Below are 16037 nucleotides of genomic sequence, written 5' to 3' on the forward strand. Positions count from 1 at the left end.
TGTCCCCGGGGCCAATCACAGCATTTCGAAGCATCAGAAAGGCTATTTATCGTGAAATTAAAAAAAAAAAACCCTACCTTCAAAGCCTTTGTAAGAATTACATAATTGCATATAACATATGCAAAAATGGCAACCCTCAAGGGCCACACAAAGTAGACTCCATCCACCTTAGCTCCTTCCTGCCTTCGCCAACTCCCACAGAACTGTGTTTGCTCGCCCCCTAGCGGCAGACACCCGCACTCATCTTTGCATGAATTCAAACTCCGGTCCTGCTTGCGGCAATGCCCCCAGAAGGTCCAAAGGTAAGTCAGTATTATGTCCAAATCGAATACTTTGGAAAACCAAATGCAGACCTTAGAGAAACAAAAGGAACACAAATACTAAATGGAATACCTCCCTCATAAAAGACTATTAAAATGAGAAAATAAGCAGCGTAATTAGAGAGAAGGTAGAACACGTGCTGCTTGCCCAGCCTGGATATAATTTTTGGTTCAGCTTGTCACAATTACAAGCTAAGTAGCATTATGTCATTCATGCTTAATTTACTTCTGAGCCGCTTAAAAGGACCAACTCTTAGTGTGTTTGTTTTGTGGAGACACATCTGTTGACACTGCCGCCATCTTCTAGTCAACCCTCTGTTAGAAATAAGACTGCCCCCAAAAAAAAAAGAAAGAAAGAAAGAAAAAAAGACTGTCTTCAAAGAAACAGTTATTTCTATATTGTGAAAATCTCCTGTAATTTCAAATATTGCAAACCATGTTTTTTATAGCCAAATTTACTTCTTTTAGTGTTTTTTGTTTTTTTTTTTTGGTCAAACAGTAAGGGATAGCTGCAAGAGGACTTATTTGTTCTTACCACACATTAAGTTAACAGTGTGCTGTCTAGATATCCATTCACGTATGCTCTTATTTTTATTTTTACAAACACTGAAAACAAAATTTAAAATTTTTCTGGTGGGTGCAAATGGACTTGTGATATCAAATTTGAATTCTATTAAGGAGAATATATTTTTACCTGATATATTTTTGAGAGATGAAGAGATTTTTGTAACAGCTTTTATATCTATATTCAAATCTCTCTCTTTCTCTGTCTTTTTAGAGATTTTATTTATTTATTTATCAGAGAGAGAGAGAGCATGCACAAGCAGAAGGAGCGGCAGGAAGAGGGAGTCACAGACTGAGACTACCCCCACTGAGCAGGGAGCCAGACTTGGGACTGGATCCCAGGACCCTGGGATCATGACCTGAGCTGAAGGCAGACGCTTAACCAACTGAACCACCCAGGTGCCCCCATATTCAAATATCTCTTAAACGATGTGAAAAACTCATATTGACTAACTGACCTAATGTTTATTAAATAAAAGTTTCTTTAAAAAATTTTCTAGGAGAAAGTTCATGTTGAAATTATAGAATTAGCTATTTAGTGGTGACTTTATTCCCATTTTCCTCTTTTTTTTACCTCGGCTTATCTTCAGTTGTTGTCTTTCACAGATAAGAAACATTCAGGTCAGCAACATCAATAGGTTTTATTACCAAAAAAACTCCAGATGTTATCATCACCTATTCTGCCAGTTTAATTAGAAATATTGAAATGTGCTCTATCCCTGTTGAGCTTCAGACTGTGGAAAATAACTTGTTTTCCAAGTTCTTCAAATTCTTATACAGCTACTGCTTTGAAAAATGAATCATTTTTCACATTTTAATGGGACCAGAGAAGAACCAAAATTTGTTCATTTTTATTTTCAGACAAATAACCCGGGATGTTTTAGAAAGGATTGATCATATTTAACATTGATTTTAAATTTTTTTTAAGATTTTAATTATTCATTTGACAGAGAGAGAGACAGCCAGTGAGAGAGGGAACACAAGCAGGAGGAGTGGGAGAGAAAGAAGCAGGCTCCCAGCAGAAGAGCCCGACGTGGGGCTCGATCCCAGAACGCTGGGATCACGCCCCGAGCCGAAGGCAAATGCCTAACGACTGAGCCACCCAGGCGCCCCTTAACATTGATTTTAATCCTACAGATCGTGGTACTCTATTACAGGCACAAGCCCCATTTTTTTGCCAGCAAAATAGGACAATATGCTCTCAATATATTACAAAATTAAATGGACTGAAAAATTACAGGTGGTTTATTTAAAGACCGAATTTATTATTTCAAGACCAAAGATTTGTTTTCTTTCATAAGTAATGCTTCAGGGCAGTGATCTCTGCATAGTTCTTTAGAAACCCAAGCAATTGCCTTCTTTAGTTCTTCAGTGAGGGACTTCCAAGATTCCTGGGCATCATCATTTCAGTCAGCCAGAAAGGGGAGGGCGTGTCAGAACTCCGAGGGGTCCAGCATTTCCACTAGAAATGAGTGAGAGTTCAGTCCCATGGCCACAAGTACCTGTGGGATAGAAACTGGGAAATACAGGCTAGTTATGTGCCTGTGAAGAAATATATATATATATATATATATATATGTAATGGGCAGCTACTAGCATTCTCTGCCCAAGCCTGACCTCTAATAATCAAATATCCATCCCTACATTCCTTCCCACATATGGAACAAGTGGCTCTCCTTTTTTAAGGAGAAAACCTGAAGTCCTATGTAGCTCAAAGTCTAAAATCACTTGGCGATGCGTGGATTTCTCCATCATGTTCAGAAACAGATCCTAGCGCTAATACCGTTGGGATCACTGGGGAAAGTTGCTTGAGTAGACCTGAGTTCACTCTCTGATAGAAATTCGCAGAGCCCCCAGCTCTTCTGGCTACTGGGTTCTTTGTGGTCCTTTCTCTTCTAGCCACACCTGAACGAGGTGTCGCTTAGATTTTGCAACCTGATTCTGACTTACAAAAATTGGGAAGCCTGAAGAGCTTTTAAGACTTGAACAATCTAAAAGTGTTTTAGAACACAGTGGTGGTTTCCTTGGTCCAACTAGTGGGTTTTTTTCTTAAATTAATTACACTTTCATTCTATTTGTGTCAGTAACTTTTCTATGCCCAAATCACAGAAAAAATATCTCCCAGAGAGTGTCCAACTCTTACTGTTTGGGTTTTTCTTCAATGTACCATTCAAACTAATGGCAGCTACCCAGCAACATTGAGTTCATCTAAAGAATAGGCTTAGTTGGGAGGGCACACTTTTGTATTAATGAATTGGGGATATATATATATATATATCCATATATATATACATATATATGGATATATATGATTTCTTCATTGTACTTCTAATTCTCAGATATATTTTGAATTAGGGAAGTTGCAAAATAGAAAAACTTTGAATAATTTAAGTGCTATATAAAAATTCAATCCAGGGGATGCCTGGGTGTCTTAGTAGGTTAACCATCTGACCTCATCTCAGGCCATGATCTCAGGGTCCTGTGATTGAGCCCTGCATGAGGCTTCTTGCTCAGCAGGGAATCTGCTGCTCTCTCTCTCTCTCTCTCTTCCTCTAGGCCTCCCCACTGCTCATTCTTGCTCTCTTTAAAAATAAATAAATAAATAAATAAATAAATAAATAAATAAATAAATGTAAATAAAATCTTTTTTTTAAAAAAGTTCAGTTCAAATAAGCAACGAATCGTGCATACACCTGCATATGCAGAATAACTATTTTATAGGTATTTAATCATGTGCATTTACACAAGGATTGTAGAACATCTGATTAATATTCTAATTAAACTTATATCTTGCTCTGTGGCCATATGCTTTTCACTGTATGTACTAGTATGCACATGTGTAAGTCTTGATAAAACTGGAGAAGACCAGCACATTTCACTTCAAATATTCTCTAATTATCTGCTGCTGTCTTAAGTTGAAAAACAAGTAATTTAATGAAATGAGGTCACTGAAGCTACAAGAGTGAAAAAGAACCCATTAGTAAATAAGGAAAAGATGATCAATAAAGGAAGAATAGGTCGGAAAGGTTTGATGGGCTTGGATCCTAGATGTAATAAATAGTAATCAGCAATATGATATTTATGATACAATAAAGTCCTGGAATAGGCACAAAAATAGAGGCTCACAGACACAGGTGTGCACATGCCACAGGTACACAACAAAATCAAAAACAAAATCATCATATACAATATCGGCTCAAGCAAAACCATGCAAAATCTATTTCTATCCCATAGAACATATTTTCAAAATGTCTCCTAATTTACCAGCAAGAAAATTAGTCTTTCTTGTGGAGTGTAATAATGAAACTATGCCCAAGGAGAGCAATTTGAGTTCAGAGATTGCCACATTCGTGTTGTGTTCTCTTATGACAGTCGACATTGCATTAAAATGTCAGAGTTGAGAACTGTGACTTGAAACCAGGAATTCATTTTTCCAGCTCCAAATGCTGGTTAGGAAAATTCACTTAGAGTTCTTATTAACTTAAAATTCTGTAATTAGTTGTTTTCTAGTGATTGATGCTTATCATATGATTTAACTTATTGAAGGATGTCAAGAGCTAGTTAAGCCATCTTCTCTACAATAATATTTTAAAAACTAGTTTCTGATACGCTCTGTTAGCATACTGACGACAGACATGCAAAATAGCTAATGATGAGAATGTGTCCACGTCCAGCAAGTGTGGGAGTTTCCAACAACCAAAATAAAAAATATCTCCCCCAATGGTAATCTACAGGTTCAAGTAAGACACAGAATGACTATAAATACAATTCCACTGTGGCACATGATACAGAGAGACAACCAAGAGTGAAATTCCTCTGAAACATGCAATAAGAGAACTTGACATCAGAAAGACTTAGGTTCTAATTACGGCTTCATTTATTGCAACCTAAGTGGTTCTTTTTTTTTTTTTTCTTTTCTTATAGCAGGAGTTCTAACTCTGAGCCTTGGTATCTTGTTGTACAAATTGAGAATAATAACACTAATACATGTTTAGAATTTATTATTTAGCTCAAAGTACGCACAGATGTGAGTATAACCCAGAGCTTTATTAGAGTTTAATTTTCACACCTGAGTATATTCACTTTTCTGAAGTATGTATGCAAACCTCATGTGTCCCTTCCTAAATACATGAGGATCAATTTTGCACCTGAGTTTGGACCCCAGGAGGGAGAGAAATCCTCGCTTTCCTATGAAGATGTTCTTGGGAAGTATCAGAAATGCCCAAGGTGGAGGCAATATTACTTCGTTTATGAATTGCCTCCGGTCCCTTAAAAAATATTTTATTTATTTATTTATTTATTTATTTATTTATTTATTTATTTAATGAACAGAGAGAGAGAGCACAAGCAGAGGGAGCAGCAAGCAGAGGGAGAGGGAGAAGGAGGCTCCCCACCAAGCATGGAGCCCAACATGGGGCTCAATCCCAGAACCCTGGGATCATGACCTGACCCAAAGGCAGACGCTTAAACCCACTGAGCCAGCCACACTATTTTATACTTACGCATAAGGTATTTCTTTCCTGTGTAATATCAGAGCATTCTGAATACATAGTTCCTGAAGAACTATGGACTGAAATAAGGGTATGAGGTACTGGGACTCAGGATAGTTGCACCGATCTAACAAGATGACAGCAACAGGACATTAGTAGCTATCCTCAGAGGAGAAAAATCTCAAGCAGAGAGGCTCTCCTCAGTTGCTTCTCCAGCATCCATTTTCCCTTTCTCTCTCTTCTTAATAAGGCCCTGAATTTCCAAAGGGTGCCCCCTGACTGGGCCAGGACATTTGGTGCATGTCATAACCCCTCAGCTGCAGTGACTTGTGTTAAGGGTGGTCGTGTTAGCCATAAACAATCAACCTCCTTCAAACCAGTCAAAGGAAAATTCAAGATTTGTTGTTGATAAAAAAGAGGAGAAAGCCTTTCTCTTTCTCTGTGAAGGAGAAAGCCTTTATCCATGGATTGCCAGGAGCCCTCTTCTTACCCAGAGGACAAAGCCAGTTCAAATCGGAGGACAAAGCTGAGATTCACAGAAAAGCCTCATTCATGAGCCTCTGCTCCATGATCTTTGGTCATGTGAACAAATCCCAGTTTGAATTGCATTTTCCTAGATCTTGCTACTGAAACCATCATAACTGCTACACAAGGGTAATAAATCTGCGACAAAAATTTGATAGTTCATAATGCCAACTGATGAAATCAGACTGATACTGATTAATTTAAAAACGATTGTTATTATTATAAGCAAAATCTATGAGGTAGAGAAAGATATTAAGAATTGGGAAAAACAGCATGCAGGTGTGTTGCAGGAGGAGAACAATGAAAACTTGCAGATAAAGTCAAAAGTCAAAAGTGACTGTAAGCGCACCTATGTTCATGGTAGCGTTAGTCACAAGAGCCAAGAGCTGGTAGCAGCTTGGATGTCCACTGGCAGGTGAATGGATAAAGAAAACATGGTATATATATGCAATAGGATATTATTCAGACTTAGAAAAAGAAGAAAATCCTGCCAGATGCTTCAACATGGGTATACCTGGAGGATATTATGCCACGTGGAATAAGCTAGTCCCAAAAATAGATCTTGTATGATTCCACTTACATGAGGTATCAAAAACAGTGAAACTTCTAGAAACAGAAAGTAGAATAGTGGTTGCCAAGAGCTGGGGAAGGGGGAAATGGGGAATTGTTGTTCGATGGGTATTGAGTTTCAGTTTTACAAGATGAAAAAATTCTAACGACGTGTTGAACAACAATGCAAACAGTTAACACTACTGAAACGTACACTTAAAATAGTTAAGATATAAATTTTATGTTACTCGTATGTTGTATTTTCTACACAATTTTTTTTTTTAATGGCTCTGGAGGGAAGGGAGGGTGAAGATAGACTACTTAATGGGTATGAGGTTTTCTCTTGGGGAGGTAAAAACGTTTTTGGAACTGGGTAGGGGTGATGGCTGTGCAATGGGGAGAATGTACGTTTTTAATGGCTAAATTTATATTATGTGAATATCACCTCAACAAAAAAATATTTTTTAAAAAGTGACTGTGAAGTTTATGCAAAGTAGTAGCGAAGTTCACACATACTTAAGGCGTACTGCGGTCCAGCCAAAATAGAATAGCTTCACACATGCTATAATCGTTTAATCATCACACGCCCAAGGCATAGATGCTATTATGATCTGTATTTTACAGAAGAGGAAAACGAAACAATTTTCCGAAAGCACGTAGCTCGTAGGTCATTCCACTGAGGATTGAACTGAAACTATCTTCACTAACAGCCTGTGCTCTCTCCTTGCGGAAGAGACAGAGTGAAGCTGGTCTCCAGAGATGCTTCAGGTACTGAAGGAATTCTTAGTCCCAATTCTGCCCACGTGACTTCTAATCAGCTGTTTATTTAAGCAGCTTGAATGAGTTTCTGCTCTTTGCAACCAAATGACCCTCCCTACCTAGATTTCAAATGACCCATATAGAGAGGGGTCTATGGAACTAGATAGGGGGCCCTTATGCTCAGAAGAGGACCCAGGAATCAGGGTCAGACAATCAGCAAAGGAAAGTTGATACTGAGTAAAAACATGAGAGAAATGGGATCTGGGAAGAACCAGCTGGTGAGAATCCGTTTGTTTCAGCTGGAGGAGGAGAAAGTTGTAGCAGATTGAAATTAAGGTTCGCCTGATGGTCGAATTTAAATCTCAGAAATTCTAGATGGAACTCTCACTACCCATATGCAGTCCCTGGAATCTAGATTAGATGAATTTTGCCTTCAGCTGCACGTGCAAAAGTGATCATACTGTTCATATAGGAAACTATTGTTTGACTATGCTATTTTGTTTCGGTTTTATTAGTTATAGGCTCATGATCTGTCACCCTGTTAAAAAGGTGAGGTCTTGGCGTTGGAATAGTTGGAGTCTAATCTTGGCGTTGGAATAGTTGGAGTCTAATTTGCCACTTTCTAGTCAAACCATTTAGATATGCCACTGAGTAGCAGTTTCTTCAGATGTGGAATGGAGATAAAAATACTTCCCTTGACACATGTGGAGAAGAATAAAACGGAAAACATGTAAATTAACTACTCCAGTGCCTCACTATTATGTTACTATAATAACTGTAATTATTATTGTGTATGTAAAATATCTAACCACATAGAAAACTTCCTAAAATAACACTCCCTCAGTGAAAGCAAGTGCCATTTTTCCCCCCACATATACTTATTTTAAATAAGCTTCCTGATGGAAAATGTTCACAGTGATTGATTTTTCAGGAACTCTGATTTTTAGCATTAAAGTGCTTCTGGACCTCTGTAAACTTAATTTAAATATTTAAAGTTTACTGAGGCTTAGAGTCACCTCCTCATTAATATCCCAAACATAATCCTACTGATTATACTTTTACTTCAGACTAAGTTTCTTTTTACTTACTTATTATGCACTTACTGTTTCGTCACTTTAAACTTTTAGTTGTAGCTCTCAGGGGGCATCTCTGTCTTGTTACAACTTTGCAATTAGCTCTTAGATCTTCCCTAATTGCTGCGCCAGCACACTTCCCTCTCCCCTTCGAAGACACCCTACCTCTTTACCCTGTGATGTGTTTCTTCGCCACAAGCTAAATGTATCAGTATCCCCTTTTCTAGTGCTAGGAAACGTGCTCTGACCTCACGTTCTTACTCTTTTCTCTGCCTAGTGGCTGGTATTATAAACTCTGGGCTTTTGGTTCTCCAACCCTGGGTCCACCATAACCAAAGCCAAGATTTTGGAATCCTAAAAGAACTTTTCAGGGTGCCTGGGTGACTCAGTCTGTTGAGTGTGTGCCTTTGGCTCAGGTCATGACTCCAGGGTCCTGGGATTGAGTCCCACCTCCGGCTCCCTGCTGAGCAGGGAGTCTGCTTCTCCCTCTCCCTCTGCACCCTCCCCCATCCTCCCCCCTGCTCATGTGAGCACTCTCTCTCTCTCAAATAAATAAATAAAATCTTAAATTAAAAAAAAAAAACTTTTCTGGCCCAAGAAAAGCAGAAGCATACAAAACATTGTTTTAAACACTCTTGCCTCTGTTATCAAGGTATAAAATCTGTGTGTATGTGGGTGGGGGTATGTATGTATTATGCGTATATGAATATGTTCTAAATGATAATGGTCTGCCATTAATATAATAACCGAAGTCTCCTTTAATTACTACAAGTATCCTGTCTCCTTTTCTACCATTTTAACTTGTAACCTACGTGTCTTTTTTTTTTTTTTAACATGTGGATTATTTTTTCCAAGATAAAACTGGGTCTTGCTATTTTATGTAATCTGGCAATCTTTAACTTTTAACTAAAATATTTAGATAATTAAAATTTAATGTAACTATATATGTGCAAATTTATATGACCTTGCTCTTTATTTTCTTTTTGCCTCAACCATTCTTTTTCTTTTCCTCTTTCTCTTTGGATGAACTAGTATATTTTATGATTCCATTTTGTCTGTTTCTTTTGTTATTTTCTTGATTAGTGTAGGGTTTATAGAGTCCACCTCTAACTGAACGCAGTCCGCCATCATGTGTTTTGATATTATCAAAGTGTAGCATAAGGATTTCACATCAGTATACTTCCATTTCTTTTCTCCTGGACTTTGGGATACTGTTGTCATATATTTTAATGTTGCATATTATAAACCCAAGAACACATTGCTATTATTTTCATCTATACAATTACTTTTTAAAGAGATTTAAATGATAAAAAAAAAAAGTGTTTAGCCATGTAGTTATTTCCAGTGCTTTTTACTCCTTTGTGTAGATCCGCGTTTCCACCTGGTATCATTTTCTTTCTGATTGACAGATGTGCTCGTTATTTTATGTCTGACAGACTTTATTTTGTTTTCCTTTGTAAAATTTATTTTTGCTGGATATAGAATTTTATGTTGGCAGTGTATTTTTTTCTTTAAGTATTTTAAAGATGTTGCTTCAATTTCTTCTTGCTTGTGCTGTTTCCTGTGCGAAATCTGTCATCTTTATCTCTGTTTTCTGTAAGTAGTATTTTTCCCCCTTCTGGCTGCTTTTAAGGTTCTCTAACACTTGGGTCATCTGGGTGCTGCAGTCGATTGAACTTCTGCTCTTGGTTTTGGATCTCAGGGTCATGGGAATCAAGCCCCCTGTGGGACTCGGTGCTGAGCGCAAAGTTTGCTTGAGATTCTCTTTCCCTCTCCTTTTGCCCCTCTCCCCCCAAAAAATAAATGAAATATTTTTTAAAAGATTCTCTATCACTCATTTTGAGCAATTTGATTATGTACTTTGGTGTAATTTTCTTTATGTTTCTGTGCTTAAAATTTATGGAGCTTCTTGGAAAACATGAATTTATACATTTTATCAAATTTGGAAAATTTGCAGCCATTATTTCTCAAATGTTTTTTCTGCCTCCCTGTTCCCTCCTTTCTTTTGGCGATCACCATTATGCATTTATTAGGCTACTTGAAGTTGTCCAAAGTTCACTTTTACACTTTAACCTGTTAATTGTTTCCTTCTGAGTGTTTCATTTTGGAAAGTTTCTATAGCTGTGTCTTCAAGTTCTCTAATCCTTTTCTCCTTCAATGTCAGACCTGCTGTCAATTACATTCTGTGTATATGTCATCTCAGAAATTTTATTTGGGTCTTTTTATTATTTCTTCTATGTCTCCAGTTAACTATTTTAACATAGCTTTTTTTATATCCTTTTCTACTAAATCTAACATGTATGTCAGTTCTCAGTCAGTTTTGATTGTTTGTTTGTTTGTTTTCCCTTTTAATGGTTATAGTTTCCCAAATCTTTGCATGCTTGATCATCTTTAATTGGACGCCACACATTTTGGGTTTTACCTTGCTGGGCATTGAATGGTTTTTTTTTTTTATTCTTACAGATATTCTTGAGTTTCATGCTGGTATGCAGTGTTACTCAGAAATAGTTTGATCTTTTTGTGCCTTGCCTTTAAGTTTGTTTGGCAAGACTAGAGCAGTATTTAGTTTAGGGTGAATTATTCACCACTACTAAGGCAAGACCCATCTCCACACTCTATCAAAATACTGTGAATTATGAGATTTTCTAGTCTGGCTGATGGGACTAAGCACTATTCCTGGCCTTGTGTGAGCACCATGTACTCTTTAATACTTTCATATGTTTCTGTCCTCTCTATGGACAGTTTCCCCACACATGTGCATCAAACAGTGCTCTGCTGACTACCTCTAGAGACCTTTTAAGAGTTCTCTTGTGCAACTCTTTCTTCTCCTGTTCTCTGTCTTGTGAATGCTAAGTGATTTTATTTTGCCTTTTTCTAATGGGCAATGATGAACATATTTTCAAATGTTCATGTTCCATATGTATATTCTCGCTGTGAAATGTCTGTCTATACCTTTTGCCCATTTTATGATTAGATATTTGTTTTTTAATGTTGACATTTAAGAATTCTTTATACAGTATAGTTAAAAGGCATTATTTGTCAGATATGTGACTTGCAGGTATATTCTTTTGTCCTTTCATTCTTCTAACAGGATTTTTGCAGAGCAAAACTTTTTAATTTTACTGAGATCCGATTTATTGGAGTTCCTTTTTATGGATTGTGTGTTTGGTAACATGTTTAAAAACTCTTTGCCTAGTCATAGGTCCCAAAGATTTTCTCCTATTTTTTTTTTTTAGGAAATTTCCTGTTTTTTATTGTGCATTTAAGTTCATGATCCATTTTTTGTTAAAGAAAGCTCCATGTCCAGCATGGGGCTTGAACTCAGGACCCTGAGATCAAGCCCTGAGCTGAGATCAAGAGTCAGACCCTCAATCGACTGAGCCACCCAGGCACCCCCATGATCCATTTGAGTTAATTTTTGTATAAGGTATGATGTTTATGTTGAAATTCTGTTCTTTTCTTATGGATGTCTACTTGCTCCAGAATAATTTGTTGAAAAGGCTCTTTCCTCCATTGAATTGCTTTTCCATCATCAAAAACCAACTGAACATATTATATGGTCTATTCTGAGTTCTCTGTTAGGTTGCATTGATCTCTATGTCTCTCTCTGCCAATACCACCTCGTCTTCATTACTCTGAGTAGTATATAGTAAGCCTCAACTTCAAGGAGAGTCACTCTTCCCATTTTATTCCTCTTTCTCAAAATTGTTTTGGCTATTGTAGAGCTTCTCTTTCAATATTAATTTACAAAAAAGCTTGCCTGTGTCTACCAAAACCAAACCAAACCAAACCAAAACAAAACAAAAAAACAAACTCACAAAACTTGCTTAAGTTTTTATAGAAACTTTTAGGCTATGAACCAATAAAAGAGAATGGACATCTTGACTACGTTCAGTCTTCCAATGCATAAACGTATCATTTACTACTTTTAATACTTTTTTCCACAGACGTAAATTTAATCTATCAAATCAATATTATCATTGAAGGGCATTATAGTTCAGTCATAATAGATCTTCCATCCATCTGTTACCTTGTCTAAGAAAAATCTTCAGAAATGCCAACCTACCATTTTAGCATCTTGTTTAAAACCCTTAAATGCATCTCTACTTTTGTCTCCATGAAAGAGTTCAAAAATCCTTAAAAATCTATTAACCCCTACCTGGGTAAATAAGTACCTTAATTTTTTTTAGCTCAATGGCATTAAAATTTTTATGAGAATTTTCTTGCCATACACAAATAGTGTTAAATACTGGAATTTTCTCTGAAGGTGACTTCTACTTTATTTTATCAGTAAATATTTCTTATGAACAAGCTGGTATGGGAAAAATATGCAGGATTACCCTTCATAATATGTCATCAAATCATTCTACCTCTCTTTATCTTGAATGCTCTATTAATACTCAGAAATCATATATCTTTGGTATAATTTAGTAACATATAAATAGAAATGCTAATCATAATTTATTACAGAAGACATAACAAAATTTTACACTATTCCACTCATTTTTAAAAGTTATTATAAAAGTACTTTAGAAAAAAATGACATATCCTTGAATATAATTTTAATTTATTTATGTGAAAATGTATTAATAAGTATTATATGTATTTATTCATGATATACATAGAGAAATTTAATGAAATGTGAAAAGGGGCAAAAAATAGCATAGGACTGGTAAAATAGATTTATTACATGGTTAGCTTTCATGATTCTTAAGGAGAAGCTTTAGATGAAAAACATTTCATTGTCATTAAATTTTTTTACACATGCTTAGCATATTTTATTAGGTTCAAATTTTGTATGGTAGGTTAACAACTGTCAAAATATATGTTTTGATTAAAGCATAGAACATTAGTCATCATATTTTTGAAAGTCTAGTATTTTTCACATTATTCCAAAAAGATAAAGAACTACATTAATGGTTCCTTTTACATGTAAATTATTTACAATTAGATTACAGATGAAAAATGCTTTCTATTGCTGAACATACATACACACGTGTGTGTGTGTGTGTGTGTGTATACACTTTAAGTACTTTCTAGTATATACTATGTTAGGACATTGCATTCAAAAGGAATAAGGAACAGGATGGTTTGGGATGAAAATTCTTTAAAATTTTTCTAATTAAATTTTGTATAACATCTGTTGTGAACACTGGCAGAAGAAAACATTGCCTCATGTTTCAAGGCCAGCTATTGAGAAATGCAATGAGGCTAATATTAAATAGTTTGAAATTCACAAGCAGCATCATCCATCTTGCTGGAGTAAATAGGTTTCAGATCTAAACTTGAATTATGATTTGATTACAGTAATTGGGTTGCCCTCATCTTAGAATGGTATTTTTTTCACAGAAATGAGGAATGATCTGTGCACCAGAAAGAGATATACATATACATATGCATATGCATATATATACATTTGCATATGCATACACATATACAGAGATAGGATCAAAAGCAGCAGTTTCTTTTTATGGAGAATAATTACACAAAATAAGTGTGCTGATCGTCTTTCCTGTTATGCCTTTACAATACGAAATTAGCCTATAAATCTAATGCATTTGGATTTTTACGCTCTATTCCCTCAGAATCTTTATTTTATGTTATTTTAAATAAACTCAATTTAAATAAACAGTCACATGGAAAGTGTATATAGTGGAACAGCGAACAGCTTGATGAATTTTCTGAAATGAAACCATAATGTAACCAGCACCCAGATAAAAAAACCAAATTGATTATCGAAACCCCCAAAACTCCTTCTATTGTCTTCAAGCTACGTCACCCAAGTGGATACTCTCTCCTTGCTCACAACAGCATATAACGTGTGTAACATATGTGCACACTTTCGTGCTATGTTTCATTCCCTCAGATTCTATTTGTGAGATCCCTTCATGTCATTGTGGGTAAGTGTGGTTATTCGTGCTTGTTACGGTACACTATTCCACTGAATGAATAGACCAGAATTTATACATTCTAGGACGTTTGAACTTCGGAAATGAGCCCAGGTTTGTGCTATGGAGAATAAGGCTGCTAGGAGCATTCGTGTTTCATGGCTATTTGTGTATAGACATGGTTCAAATCAATATTCAGTAACACAAGAGGAGGGGCCATTCCTTTCACGAAGTCGGCATCAAATACATGATTCTGTTTTGTACAAACTGTTTGTAGACATTTCCTTTCAGGTTAAGGAAATACCCTTCTATTCCTGATCTGTTAAAAGTTTTCTTGTGGGTGTTTTCTGGGGACAGTACACTGTAGTAAGTATACTGAATTTTGTCAACTCTCTTTTCTATAACTATCAAGTTGTTTGAATGAGTTTTGTCCTTTTTTTAAAATGTGTTGAATTGTATGGGTTATCTTTTCTAATGTTAAACCAACCTTTCAATCCCAAAATAAACCTTAGTTTGTCAGTTTTTCATATATGTGTGTGTGTACACATATGTAGTAAATTTTAAGTAAGCGTTCATACAGTGTGTATAAATACATATACATGCACTTACAGACTTCAAATACATACATATATATATTCTATATATATACTTCTAAATTCTATTGCTCTTCTTTTGCTGAGATTTTTTTTTTTACATTTACTTTGCTCAGCAATATTTGTCAGTAATTTTCTTCTTTTCAATTCCTTTGTCAGTCTTAACTGACCCCAGAAACTTAGAAAGTGTTCCTTCCTGTTTGTGTCATGTTACAGTTATTTAAAGAATCATGTCACCATTCCATTTTCTTTAACCTTTTTCCAATTTCCATTACATTTCCTTCATTGACCTCTCAGTCGTTTATGGTATTTTGTTTTGCTTCTGAGCAATTTGAGAATTTTCTGATTGTCTCTTAAATTTCACTACAATCAGAGCCCATGCCCTAAGTAATAAAAATCATTTTAAATTTAATGACAGTGCATGGTTAACTTGGGGAAGTACTATATATGCTCTTGAAAAGAACCCACATACTACCTATAGGTCTAACAGGTTGATTTTCTTAATTACATTAAAGTCTTCTATATATTTTCTCATTTTTGTTTGCTTATTGCAGTCTTCCATTAGGATTACGCGTTTGTCTGTCTTTTTTTGTTTTTTTTCTGCCAACTTTTATTCTTCATATTTTGAAACTGTGTTATAAGTATATAACAGTTTAAGGCCTTCTTGCCTCGAGTCCATTTTGTCAGGTGTTTGGCTTTCTTCTGGTAAGTGTTCGCATGTTTTGTTGCTTTCTATCCTGTAAGAATCACTCTGTGTTCTTACATTCAATAGCTATCTCTTATAAGCAGGTTGCAGTTGNGCTTTCTATCCTGTAAGAATCACTCTGTGTTCTTACATTCAATAGCTATCTCTAATAAGCAGGTTGCAGTTGTCTTTTGTTTAGGACGTCTGGCTATCTAAATCTTTTACTTTTGGTTCAATTACATGAAACCTACAAAATGATGTATTTGGTTTTTTAAATACATCGAAAATTTTAAAGCATTGAATTCAATTGTCTTATGATTTTATCTCTCTTTTCTTGCTTTCTATGTGTAAATCAAAACTTTTTATTACTTAGATTTATCTTACTAGTTTTCTAATTTATTAATCTTATTTACTTCCTGTTTAGTGGTCACTACAGATTCTAAAAATATTTTATATTTGACACTTCATAGTNGTAGTCTGTTACTATTTTATTTTTCACTTCCTTGATAATACTAGACCCTAGGAAACTTCAACTTCATTTACCATTTTTATCATATTTCATGGAGATTTAAAATTCATAAGACATTCTGT

General features: G+C 35.6%; 1 pseudogene; it reads left to right on the plus strand.

The window, feature by feature from the left end:
• The first annotated feature begins 281 nt into the window (after nucleotides 1-281).
• Nucleotides 282-16037, plus strand: part of LOC109490039 — a 28209-nt pseudogene continuing 12453 nt past the window's right edge.

This window comes from Ailuropoda melanoleuca, chromosome 16 (assembly GCF_002007445.2).
Source record: "Ailuropoda melanoleuca isolate Jingjing chromosome 16, ASM200744v2, whole genome shotgun sequence".
Classification (NCBI taxonomy): Eukaryota; Metazoa; Chordata; class Mammalia; order Carnivora; family Ursidae; genus Ailuropoda; species Ailuropoda melanoleuca.